Source organism: Chinchilla lanigera, unplaced genomic scaffold, assembly GCF_000276665.1.
Source record: "Chinchilla lanigera isolate Chin_1 unplaced genomic scaffold, ChiLan1.0 scaffold00030, whole genome shotgun sequence".
NCBI lineage: Eukaryota > Metazoa > Chordata > Mammalia > Rodentia > Chinchillidae > Chinchilla > Chinchilla lanigera.
The window spans coordinates 5496370-5508439 of record NW_004955431.1 but is presented as its reverse complement, the minus strand read 5'-3'; positions in this window follow the sequence as shown (position 1 = coordinate 5508439).

Below are 12070 nucleotides of genomic sequence, written 5' to 3'. Positions count from 1 at the left end.
TGTCTGTTAATGTTTCCCTCCTTTTATCTTTAAAATAAAAAAAATAAAAATAAAATAAAAATAAAATGTAACATAATGAACACATATTGCTTTTTTGCAACATACTGCTTCACTCTTGAGGAAAAACTAATTTGAAAGTGGTATGTAACTCAGAAATACCAAGCATTGTGTATGAGACGTAATTTGAGTACTCATAATTACAAGCTAGTTACTGTTTGAAAGTTTATATGTTTGAACTTATAAAATCAACTTACAATAAGAAAATGCCGTTTGATGTGTTTTGGAAGCAGCTGAAGGAGAAAGAGATAATAGCATTAAAGGCAGGATCAGGGGACCCACACCAGCAGTGGAGGTGGCATCCTGAGAAGAGGTGGGCAGAGAGAGACAGCTGCAGCTGGTGACCGGAGGGATTGCAGACAGGACAAGGCAGCTGGGAGCAGGAGCCATTCAGGACCCCAAAGAGGGGGAAAAGGGCAAGAGAGGGTGGAGATCCAGTAACACAGGCAGCAAATTCTCCTAACAGCCACAAGATGACTCACCAACTGTATTTCCGGGCATTAAAAATAGATTGATTGTCTGAGTCTCACTCACTCATTAGAAGTAGGACTGCTAATCTTTGGTTTTTGTTTAGTTAAAATAAAAAGAAAGAAAGAACAAGAGAGAGAAGGAGCGGTAGGAGGGAGAGAGGGAGGGAAGGAGGGAAAGAGAGAAAAGAAGTAACACTATAAGAAGATTTAAAAAGCTAAGAAGCAACTGTTCCCTACTTTTCTCAGTCCTACCTCCCAAGAGCGACCACTTCACACTGAATATATATAAATTATATGTAAATTATAAATTCTCCAGCTTATGCTGTTCAACTGCTACATGAAGACGTTAATTTTTGATCTGCAATGACAGACAAAAATTCTACTTAAGAATTGTCTCCCTTGGTGTACACCTTCCAGTGGTGAGATCTGGAAATTCCATCTTAATAAAGTGTTGAAACCTAGTTTTGCTAACAGTGGTTAACTGCCTCCTGATGGGAAGCGGTGTAAGCTAAGCACACACAGCTTCCGCCTGACTTCAAGCTGAATCTAAGCAAGTTTTTAGACATATCTTCCAAGTTACAGGAAATACAAGAAGCAAAGAATATACAGATGCACACATACCAGTTACATTAAAATTTGCAATTGGACCACTTGCTGTTGAAAGTTAACTGTAAGTTTTGTTTTTCTTCGTAGTTTTTTTTAATTTTTAGCTTTACTAGTACATGTTTGCAGTAAACAATGATTATGTTCCTCACGGGAAGTTCATCCAAGTACATAAACACATCTCAGTTCTTTCCCCTCTCTCTCACATTTCCTTCCCTACTTCCTCCATCTCTTGAAACCTTTTCATTTGGAAAAAGATCTATCTCCCTATTTCCTATCATCTGTCTTTTATTTTGCTGTTTATATTTTGAATTTCTTATGTAAGAAAAACTGTAATGTTTAAGATATTGTGTATAACTTATTTCACTTAATATTATGGTCTCAAGGTGCATCCATTTTTCTAGAAATGACTGAAGTTTATCCTTCTTTATGACAGAGTGGTACTCAGGTGTGTACAAATATCACATTTTCTTTATCCACTCACCTATTGCCGGACATGCAGGCCACTTTCAAGATGGAGCTATTATGAATTGTGCCGCTTAAACACGGGTATGCATGTATTGCTGTAATGTGATGTCTTTAACTTGTTTGGGAAGATACCCAGAGAGGCATAGCTGGGTGAAAGGGAAATTATATTTCTAGTTTTCTGAGGAAGCACCTGATTTCCATCGTGGTTGTATGAGTTTACATTCCTACCAACAATGTACAAGTGTTCCTTTTTCCCTCTCAGCCTCACCAGCATTTGTTATTACTTGATTTCTTCATGATAGCCATTCTATGTGGAGTAAGGTAGAATTTCAGTGTCGTTTTCATTTGTGTTTGTTTCTCCAGTGGCCACAGATATTGAACATTTTTTCATGTATTTATTGGACATTTGTACCGAGAAGAGTCTGTTTATTCTACCAGCCAAATTTTTAATTGGCTCTTTTATTCTGAAAGTTCTAGTTTTTTGAAGTCTTTACATGTTCTCGATATCACCTCTCTCCAAGAGTAGCTGGCAAAACTTTTTCCCCATCTGCCAGTTGTCTTTTCACTCTGTTGGGTTTTCCCTTTGCTGTGCAGAAGCATTTCAATTTAATACAACATTTGTTGACTCTTCATGTTATTTCTTGGGCAATTGGGATTCTATTTAAAAAAAAGTCCTTACCTACACAAACGTCTTCAAAAGTTTTACCTGTTTTATCTTCCAGGAGATTGTTTCTGTCTTAACATTGTGATCTATGACCCATTTTGATTTTAGTTTACTACATGTTGAGAGATATGCATCGATCTTCTGCATGTAGATAGCCAGCTTACCCGAACATTTTGTCAGGTTATCATTCCTCTAGAGAGTATGTTTTTGGCCCCTTTGTAAAAGCTCAGACTATTGAATGTGCCTGAAGTTGTCTTTGCATTCTCAGTTCTGTTCCATTAATCTTCGTATCTGTTTTTGTGCCTGTAACATGTTATTTTATCACTGAAGCTTTGTAATATAAATTCAAGTCCAAGACTGTGAAGCCTCTTACCTTGCTCTTGCTGTCCAGGATTGCTTTTGTTATTCTGAGTCTCTTGTGATTACACATAAATTTTAAAATTGTCTCTTCTAGTTCTGGGAGGAACACTGTTGGTATTTTGATTGGAATTGCATTAAATTTGTGTGTCAGTTTTGGAAGTATAACCATTTTTATTATATTGGTTCTGCCTATCCAGAAATGGGATATCTTTCCAATTTCTGATATTTTCCTTAATTTCCTTTTTCAGAATAATGTCATTTTCATTGCAGAAAGACCTCTGCACTTAAAATTAAAAGTATTTAATTTTTCTTGATGCTATTGTGAATGTTATTTTCCTATGTCTTTCTCAGTGAGTTCACTATTACTATATAAAACTGTTGTTGATTTTTATGCATTAATTTTGTACCCTGCTACATTGCTGACTTTGGTTATTATTTCTAAGAGTCTTTTGGTGGAAATTTCTGGGTCTTGTAAGTAGAAGGTCATGTCATCATCTGCAAATAATACTTTGCTTTTGTCCTTTTCTATGCATATCCCTTTTCTCTCTCCTGTCTGGTTGCTCTGGCTAACGTTTTGAGGACAACACTGAGCAAGAGTGGCGATAGTGGACATGCTTGTTTTGTTACCAATTTTAGAGGAAAAGCACCAGTTCCTTCCCATTTATTATGACATTAGCAGTAGGTTTGCTATAAATGGCTTTTATCAGATTGAGGTAAGGTCTTTCTATACCTATTTTATTCAGGGTTTTTTATCATGAGTGCATGTTGGGTTTTTTGGTAAAATCTTTCTCTGTATTTATTAAAATATCAATGTGATTTTTGTCATTGCTTCTGTTTATGTACACTTATTGACTTGCATTTGTTGAACCATCCTTCCATCCCCAGGTTGAAGCCTACTTGGCCATGAGGTATGATCTTTGTGATGATTTGTTGTATTCTGCCTGGTAGTACCTTGTTGAGGGTTTTTGTGGCTATGTTCATTAAAGAGATTGGTCTGTAGTTCTCTTGTGTGGTTCAATCCTTCTCTGGTTTTGGAATGAGATGATGCTAACTTCTAGGAATGGCTTTGGGAATATTCCTTGCCTTTCAATTTCACTGAAGAGTTTGAGAAGCGTTGGTGTTAGATCATCCCTGAATGCAACAGTATTGTTAATGACCCCAGGGCAATCCAAACATTCCCATCTTAGAAAACCAATGAATAACAAAAACGATTTTATCTTCTCTCCCTGAGTGTTTTCCTTGTCCAGAATCAGGTCAGTTGGTTACACCGGGCCTCTCCTGCCACATGCCAAGGGGAAGCACCGTGTAGTGCTCGCTTGGAGGTGGATGGTAAGCCACGCAGCCAGTGTGAGCCTCCTTGCTGTGTCAGGGATGCTGTACAGCCAGCCTGCTTGCTTGCATCCTGCTCATGAATTTCTGAAGGCACACTTTGTCATGAAAATACCTAATTTTTCCATCAATTTTGAAAGAAAGTTTTGCGGGACAGGGCCTGAAATACCTTACTCCAACCTCTTCCAGCTATTAAGTTTTGTGTTGAGAAGTCTGCTGTAATTCTTTTTTTTTTTTGGTTTCGTTTTGTTTTTTGGTTTTTTTTTTTTTTCTGGTACTGGGGATCAAACTCATGACCCTGTGCTTGCCGGGCAGGCACTGTGCAGCTGAGCTAAATCCCCAGCCCCTAAGTCTGCTGTAATTCTAATGGGTTTACCTTTATCAGTGATTCATTGCCTTTCTCTAACCATTGCTTTTCTCTAAGACTCTGTCCTCCTTTTGGACTTTTGAGATTTTCACTATGTGTCATGGGGAGATTGTTTCTGATCATGGCTACTTTGGGGTCATATGCTTCACTTATCTGTATGTTAAATTCTTTCCCCACATTTGGAAAGTTTTCTGCTATTATTCTGCAAACCGAATTTTTATGGCATTTCTGCTGCCTCCTAATTTTTCACTAACTCCAAATGACCTTAGATTACTCATTTTTGTGTCATCTAGCAGCTGTTGGATCCATTTTTCATGTTCTCTTGTTTTTAAAATATCTCTGAATAACTAGTCTCTAATAGTAGCCCTATCTTCTACCTCTGACACTATTTTCTCACATTGGTTGATTCTGCTGCTCATACTCTCAATAAAATTTTTGATCTCCTGAATTTCTGTTTGGTACCTCTTCATGGAATCTAATTATTTGCTAAACTAGTCATTCCTGTTTTGAATTGCTTCATTTAGCCAGCCACCTCTAAATGTCACACTTGCCAGGCCTGGTTTCTCATCATGGAAGACAGGCCCTGTATCCTTCCTGGGCTGAACTTAAACTTCTCAGGGAATCTATATCTACCCCACACTTTCTCCATGGTTGTCTCCCATGGTTGTCTCTTGCCCAGTCACTGTGGAAGGGTAACACTGGAAACTCTAAAGTGGCTTCTCCAACTCTAGCTTGCCACGAAGGAGTCACTGTTGGAGTCAAACTCCGTTTGTTTTTGTCATTTACAGTAGCCATGGGCTTTCCCTGGGGCTAGTGCTACTTGCCTGGCCTATGATTACTCCCTGGAACTGCCAACTCATTGAGCTTACCTTCTCCCCAGGGCACTGGCCTCATCCATGATCAAGTTGGTTGCAGAAGCTCTGCTGCCCCTTGGCTGAAGGGAAATAAAATCCAGAGTGGGCTTGGAGTTGGTGGGTGGCCATGGCCGGGGCATGCCCTTGATGGGCAAACAGTGGTGGTGGCAGCTTCTGTTGCTGTCCCCAGAGGACTTGTTTTCAATTCTGTCAAGTAGACAGCATCTTTTGGCTCTCAACTTTATGGGTAGGGAATATTTGGACTCCTAACTTTCTTGGGCCTCACACCTCTACTTCTAAATCCAAACTTTATTTTTTGTGCTGGGGGTGGAACCCAAGATCTTGTTCGTGGTAGGCAAGCACTCTACTGTTAGCCACAACTTTATCCTCTACTTACAAACTTTTAAAAGACTCTCATGCTTACAATTCAGTAATTAAGTCTATAAGTCTTAACTATAATTTGTCCCTGGGCTATATCCAACAGACAGTAACCAATAAGCAGCATTAACATTGTCATGTTTATGAAATGCGGCCCATACTGATGAATTTTCCTTCTCTGACATCACATCACTACAATTTATGCACGCCAAATGCTCAAAATCATGATTAGTTTACTTTCTTTTTCTTTATTCTGCTTTGCCTAGTGTTTCCTTGAGACCCATTGATGTCTTATTTTAATTTCATTCATATTTATTTGATCATTTTCTTGTAGGCTTTTGAAAAAAATCATTCTAGGTGTTTTGTTTTGTTTTGTTTTTTAGTACTGGGTCTTTGTACTGACCTATCTCCATAGCTATTTTTTTAAGACAGGGCCTCACTGAGTAAATTACCCAGGCAGGACTTGAACTTATAACCCTCTTGCTACCACACCTGGCTTAAGTGCTCTTCTTATTTTCATTTCCTTTGCCTGTAGTGTATTTTCAGTTCTTCAATTCTATGTTCCATCAAATTTCTTTCTTTTATGGAGCCCCCATTCATGCTCATATATGAACTGGTAGCTAAGTCACCCACAGATAGACATTCTGGGTCTTATCTGCTGCTTCCTAAATCCCATGGCTTCCTTGTACTAATCTGTTGTTTTACAGATATAATAAATGCTGAAATAACTCAAGAAAGGGTTCAGGGGGACTTGGGAGTGTAGCTCATGATAGAACTTGCTTAGCACAATGGAGGACCTGGATTTGATCCCCAGTACTGCCAATAAATAAATAAATAAATAGTGCACAAGCTGAGTCTTTGTGTATCTAACAATGTCTTAATTTTCCCTTCAAAACTAATTTGGGTATCAGCGTCCCAAGTTGAAAATAATTTCCCTATGAATTTAAAAACTCTGATTCTATTGATTCTAGTGGATCTAGAACAATCTACTGCCATCATTACTCTTGATTCTTGCAGAGTTTGTGTTCTCCCCTCCCTAGAATGCTTTTTGGATCTTCTCTTTATGACTTGTCCTGAAATCTCCAAATGATGTGCGTCCTTTCATATTTCCACTAGTGAACACTTGGGAGTCTTTCTGACACTTTCCAGTAAATTATTTCTTGGTGGCCTTTCTCTCCTTAGCATTTTCTGTTCTTGCAGAAAATCCTAATGCAGAAAATCCTATTAGTCTCTTTTTTACCACCTCTGGATTGACTCTCTGTGTTTTATACCATTATATTTTACATATTTTGAGGGGTTTGCTCCAGATTTTGATATCTCTGCTGTCAAATACTTTATTTCTGAGAATTCTATCCCATTTTCTGATTCTGCCTTTCTATGGCACTTGTTGTTGTTTGATAGATGTAATATCACTTCATATCTCTTAGTGACAAATAGCCTTGTAGGGTTTTTCCCATGAGTCCTCTTGTAGTCCCCATATTACATCTACTTCCTCTGATATCATTTTCCTTGTTGATCATACTATAGTTATTACTTAAATGTTTGGTTTTTCTTAGCTGTCAAGTTGTTTTTAAGAATGAGGTAAGTGTATAGTTGACTGAAGCTCTGAGCATATGAGTGGAGCTTGCTATTGGTGGGCTTCAATCTAAGCTTAGTAGCCAGAGAAATGATCAGGTGTGGGAGCTCCTCAAATGCCAGAATGTAGATGGCTTGTGCTGCGATATCAAAGACACCCCACCTGCACACATTTTCCCAGAAAGGTCTTTCACTGTCTGAAAAAAGTTTCCTCTTTTGATTGGCTGGCTTTGCTTTTGACAGAGGTAAAATACCTAGTTTTCAGGGTTTCTCAGTGCAAGAATTGGAATTCTATGGAAGATGACTGCAAGGTTTTTTGGTGCAAGTAAAAACAGAATAAAGTAAAAATGCCTTTATTGCAGGCACAGAGAAGACCACAGCAGAAAAGAGGGACGTGGAGCTTCTGAGGGCCTGGCCAGGGGAATAAAGGCTGTGTAGGACCAGGCTGGGGGTGGGGTTTAGGGGATGGTCTGTGCAACTTGGCAGGCAGTGATTGGACAGGGGGCAGAAAGAGGGAAATAGGATGTTGTAAAAAAGGAAGTAGGAAGTTGTAATATGATTGGGAAGGAGGAAGGCAGAGCCTGCCACATGGCCTCCAGTGGGCTGTGCCATACTGGCTCACCAACATGATGACTTAGCAGAATTTTTATTAAAGGGGAAAACCCATCAATGACCATTCCCTAGACAGCTCCTCACTGTCTCTGTCTTCACTCAGTAACTTCTATGAGTCTCAAAATCCTGCGATGTTCTATCACAAGATGAGTTTCCCTTCTTATCAGCAAGACTCTGAGCACATCCTAGCTAACACTTCTTTGCTCAGTGTTCTATGCACTCTATCTTCCAAAAATTTGTTCAAACTACCTATCCTCTTGTTCTGTAAACTGTATTTGGTATACTTTTTGTGTTCCTTTGCTATAATTTTGAGCCTGAGGAAAGAGGAAAACAAGTATTTGTGTTCACTGGTTCATCTTCAGCCAGTAGCAAATGTAGTAATTATTATTATTACCATTAGATTTAGGAAATAGAGACTCATATGATTAAGAGATTTACTTAAAATCACACTGGTAGAAAGGAAAGACCAGGATTATTTCTTTTAATGATACCAAACTACTTCTTTTTGTTTAGGTCATCACTCAGCTGGTATGACCTGGTAAAATAATGTCTTGCATAATACTATGAACTTAAACATGCTGTGCTTTATGTATTAAAAATGATTTGAAGCCAACCTTGGTGGTGCATGTGTATAATCCCAGCACTTGGGAGGCTGAGGCAGGAGGACTGCCTTGAGTGTGGGGTCAGCCTGGGCCACACAGTGAGTTCAAAGCCCACTAAACTACACAGCGTAACCCTATTTCAAACACCAAAAAACAAATTAATTAATTAAATTAAATTTCAAAAATTGTTTAAAAGATCTGAAACTTCCCAGACTAAAAACTGTGATTTCATTTTATAGGTCCACATACAGCATGATAAATTGTCAGTCATGAAACAGGAGTTTTATATATTTTATACGGCAGGTTTGGGTTGAGTAGCGACTGAGGAGGGAAAGTTGTGGGAAGGGTTAAATTATTATTCAATAGTGATGGCTAGAGTTTGGCACACTGAGAACTCCTCACTTTAGCAAACCCACTTAACTAGAAGCCACAACTGGGGAACACTTGCTTCAGACAGGTGTGCTGGGTTCTACAGCAGTAAAGTGAATGGTAGGAACTTCTAGGAGGGCAGAACACCCCAGCTACTTGGAGGCCACTGTCATACACATTCAGCACCTATTGCTATGGTTGGGATAAACGTCCCCCCAAAATCCATGTGCTAAAGACTTGGCTCTCAATCTGTGGTGCTCTTGGGAAGCAGTGGAAATTTTAAGAGGCAGAGGTTGAGGGAGGATGTCAGGTCACTGGTGTGTTGTGTTCTTGGAGGGAATATTGGGACCTAGCCCCACCCTCTCTTTTGTGTCCTGTTCATGAGGTGGTGGTTTTGTCACATGTTCTTTCAGTAATGCACTGCCCCAAACCTGTGAGCCAAAACCACCTGTCTCTTTTTAAAAGTTGATTATCTGTTATTTTATATAGTGACAGAAAGCTGATAAACACACTTACCAAGTGACTACGGTATACCAAAGACTGCAGTAAATTCTAGAGACAACTCTATCTTCTGCCAGGGAAAGAACCCCAAAAGACAAGGATCCTTTCATTCGTGGACACTTCTACAAATTTAAATCCCACAGCTCATAGGAATACAACCCTCTTATACTAGTTTAAGATTTCAAGTGTTACATAGAATCAGGGTAACAGTCCAAAAAGATAAGAATCTTTTCATTTGTGGAAACCTCTAGAAATTAAAATCCCACAGTATCACGTAGGCAACTATCCCCTTTATAATGATTTAAGATTTAAAAGTGCTACATAGAATTATTCTAATTCAATCATAAATATGGCTTGAGGCTTTTGAGTAGCTGGTCAATTATTTAATAAGTCTTTGTTGAGCCCCATTCTATAGCAGTTATCTAGGGCTAGCCCTAGGGACATGATGGTGGAAAACAAAAGATTATTTCCACTGAAATTTACCACTTACCTACCAAAGACAACGCTGAAGCACCCTCTTTTCTCTTGCACAAAGACAGAGGTCAAATTAGTTTTATTTTGAAGTGCAGAGAATGACCACGGGCCTGAGCCCAAGAAAACCAAGCTAGGCAAATGGTGAACTGGTCCTATGCTGATCTTGGCTCACTGTGATATTTAGATGTAGGCTATAGTAAAAATTAGCATAATTTAACAGAAAAATCTTTCTGTTCAGAGTATTTCCCTCTAACTTCCATGTCTTCCAAAGCTGTTTTGGTCTCAGTCTGACACCATGAGTAATTCACTGTGAAATCTGGAATGAGTGAACACATATTCAAAGGTTGGCATGCAGGCTTGTGAACTTGGAAAAAGAACAAAGCTTTCTAGAATTATAAACAATGAAAATGGAGATTAAAAATCCTGGCTTCCTCCTCTTAATATCAGTACATAGCAGTTGTCAGACAGCCTTGAAAAAATCTATCCCATTCCTAAAAGGTAGATAGTTATTATCAAAGCATTCCTGAACCACATTTTAATGTTCAATAAAAATGGCACAAAGAAGCAATGCAACAAATATGGAACTTTTGAAACTTCAGTATTTGCATTTAAATTTTTTTTCCCAATCTAATTCCACTCTTCGGTGAACTGGAAACCTGACCAGCAGACTGACATTTTGATAAAGCATAACAGAAGGAAGACAACATAGAAGGCAGGATGGGTGTGGGTAAGGGAGGTCACAGTGAACAAGGAAGGACTCTACCCAAGTGGCTGCTGATTAGGCAGTGCCCGATGACACGCCTCCACAAAGAAGCCCCACCTTTAGATTCTTGTGTGTCACCCTTACTTCTAAACAAAGCAAGCCACAAAGCCAGTCCTCACCTCTCCTCAGGGAAAAGCTGGCAGAACTGTCACGTTTTGCCCTCTTACTGCAAAAAAGGGCCCACTTTCTCATGAAACTTCTGCTCTTGGAGAAAACTTGAAAAAACTGTACTGGCAGAGTGAAAAGAGTACGATGTTTAAAGTGTCAGTCCAGGGGGCTGGGATTTAGCTTAGCGGCACAGCGCCTGCCTGGCAAGTGCGAGGTCGTGAGTTCGGTTCCCAGTACCAGCAAACAAACAAACAAACAAAAAAATAAAGTGTCAGTCCATGTCCTAGTGAATCAGGTTAACGAATTCCTCATCTATAAAGTGCGATAGGGATCTTGAATACATACACAAAAGTGATTTTAAACTGCTAAAAAGATTTCTTCCCTCTTTACCTTTTTAACTTTCTAGGTTTAAAAAAAAGCTTAAACTGTAAAATCATAAAATGGTCTGTCTGCTTTTTGTATACTTGAGATTGATTCATGCATTTTCTTAATAATATAATAAGGTTATGCTTAAATACACACATTCACCAGTGCACCTCTTAGGTCTCCGCTGCAGTTTCTGGGAACTCACAACCAACACCCTGGTGTCAGCACCCACTGCCCATCTCCCAGCAGATGCTTTCACAAGATACCTTCCTTTCCAAACTGTCTGCTATCCACTGGTGAAACCACTGTGGAAATCAGTCTGGAGATTCCTCCGAAAACTAGGTCTAGAGGTCCCATTCAACCCAGCTATCCCCCTTCTGCTACTGGAGAAAACTTGAAAGAACTGTATTCAAATGTATTTTCCCAGAAGATCTAAAAACATCATATCACAGTGATATATGTGCACCTATGTTCATAGTAGCACAATTTGTAATTGCTAAATTGTGGAAGCAACCCAAATGTCCATCCACTGAGGATTGGGTAAGAAAATTGTGGTACTTTTATATAATGGAATATTACACAGCTATAAAGAAAGATAAACTTGAGGCCTTTATAGGTAAATGGTCACAACTAGAGACCATACTCATAAGTGAAATAAATCAGACCCGCATGTGCAAGCACTGCATTGTTTCACTAGTGTAAAACCTGAAAGAGTTAATTTAAACTCAGAGGTATGATAAACATTGTGAAATGATAGGAAAACACTCAAGGGTAAAGGGCAACTGGGATGTGGGAAAAGAGAAGGGAAAGAAGGAGAAATTATGTATGTATGTATATACAGGATAGTTAACATAGTTGTTCTACTGTCTTCTATTTCTTTGCTGAAACTGTCAATGAGTCCTTGATTGATCAATATTGCATGTCTATATCTGTTTTCATGAGAAACCACTTTGAAGATATCAATATGTAATACAACAAGCACTGTTAATTTCCTACCACTTTGTAACTCTGTATTGTCTGTACTATTCTTTTGCTATTTTGTAAAAGGCTGTCTGTCTGTTAATGTTTTCCTCCTTTTATTTTTAAAATAAAAAAAATGTCTGCTATCTTCATAGCACAATGATGGCAAAGTCTTCTCTTGATTTACCAA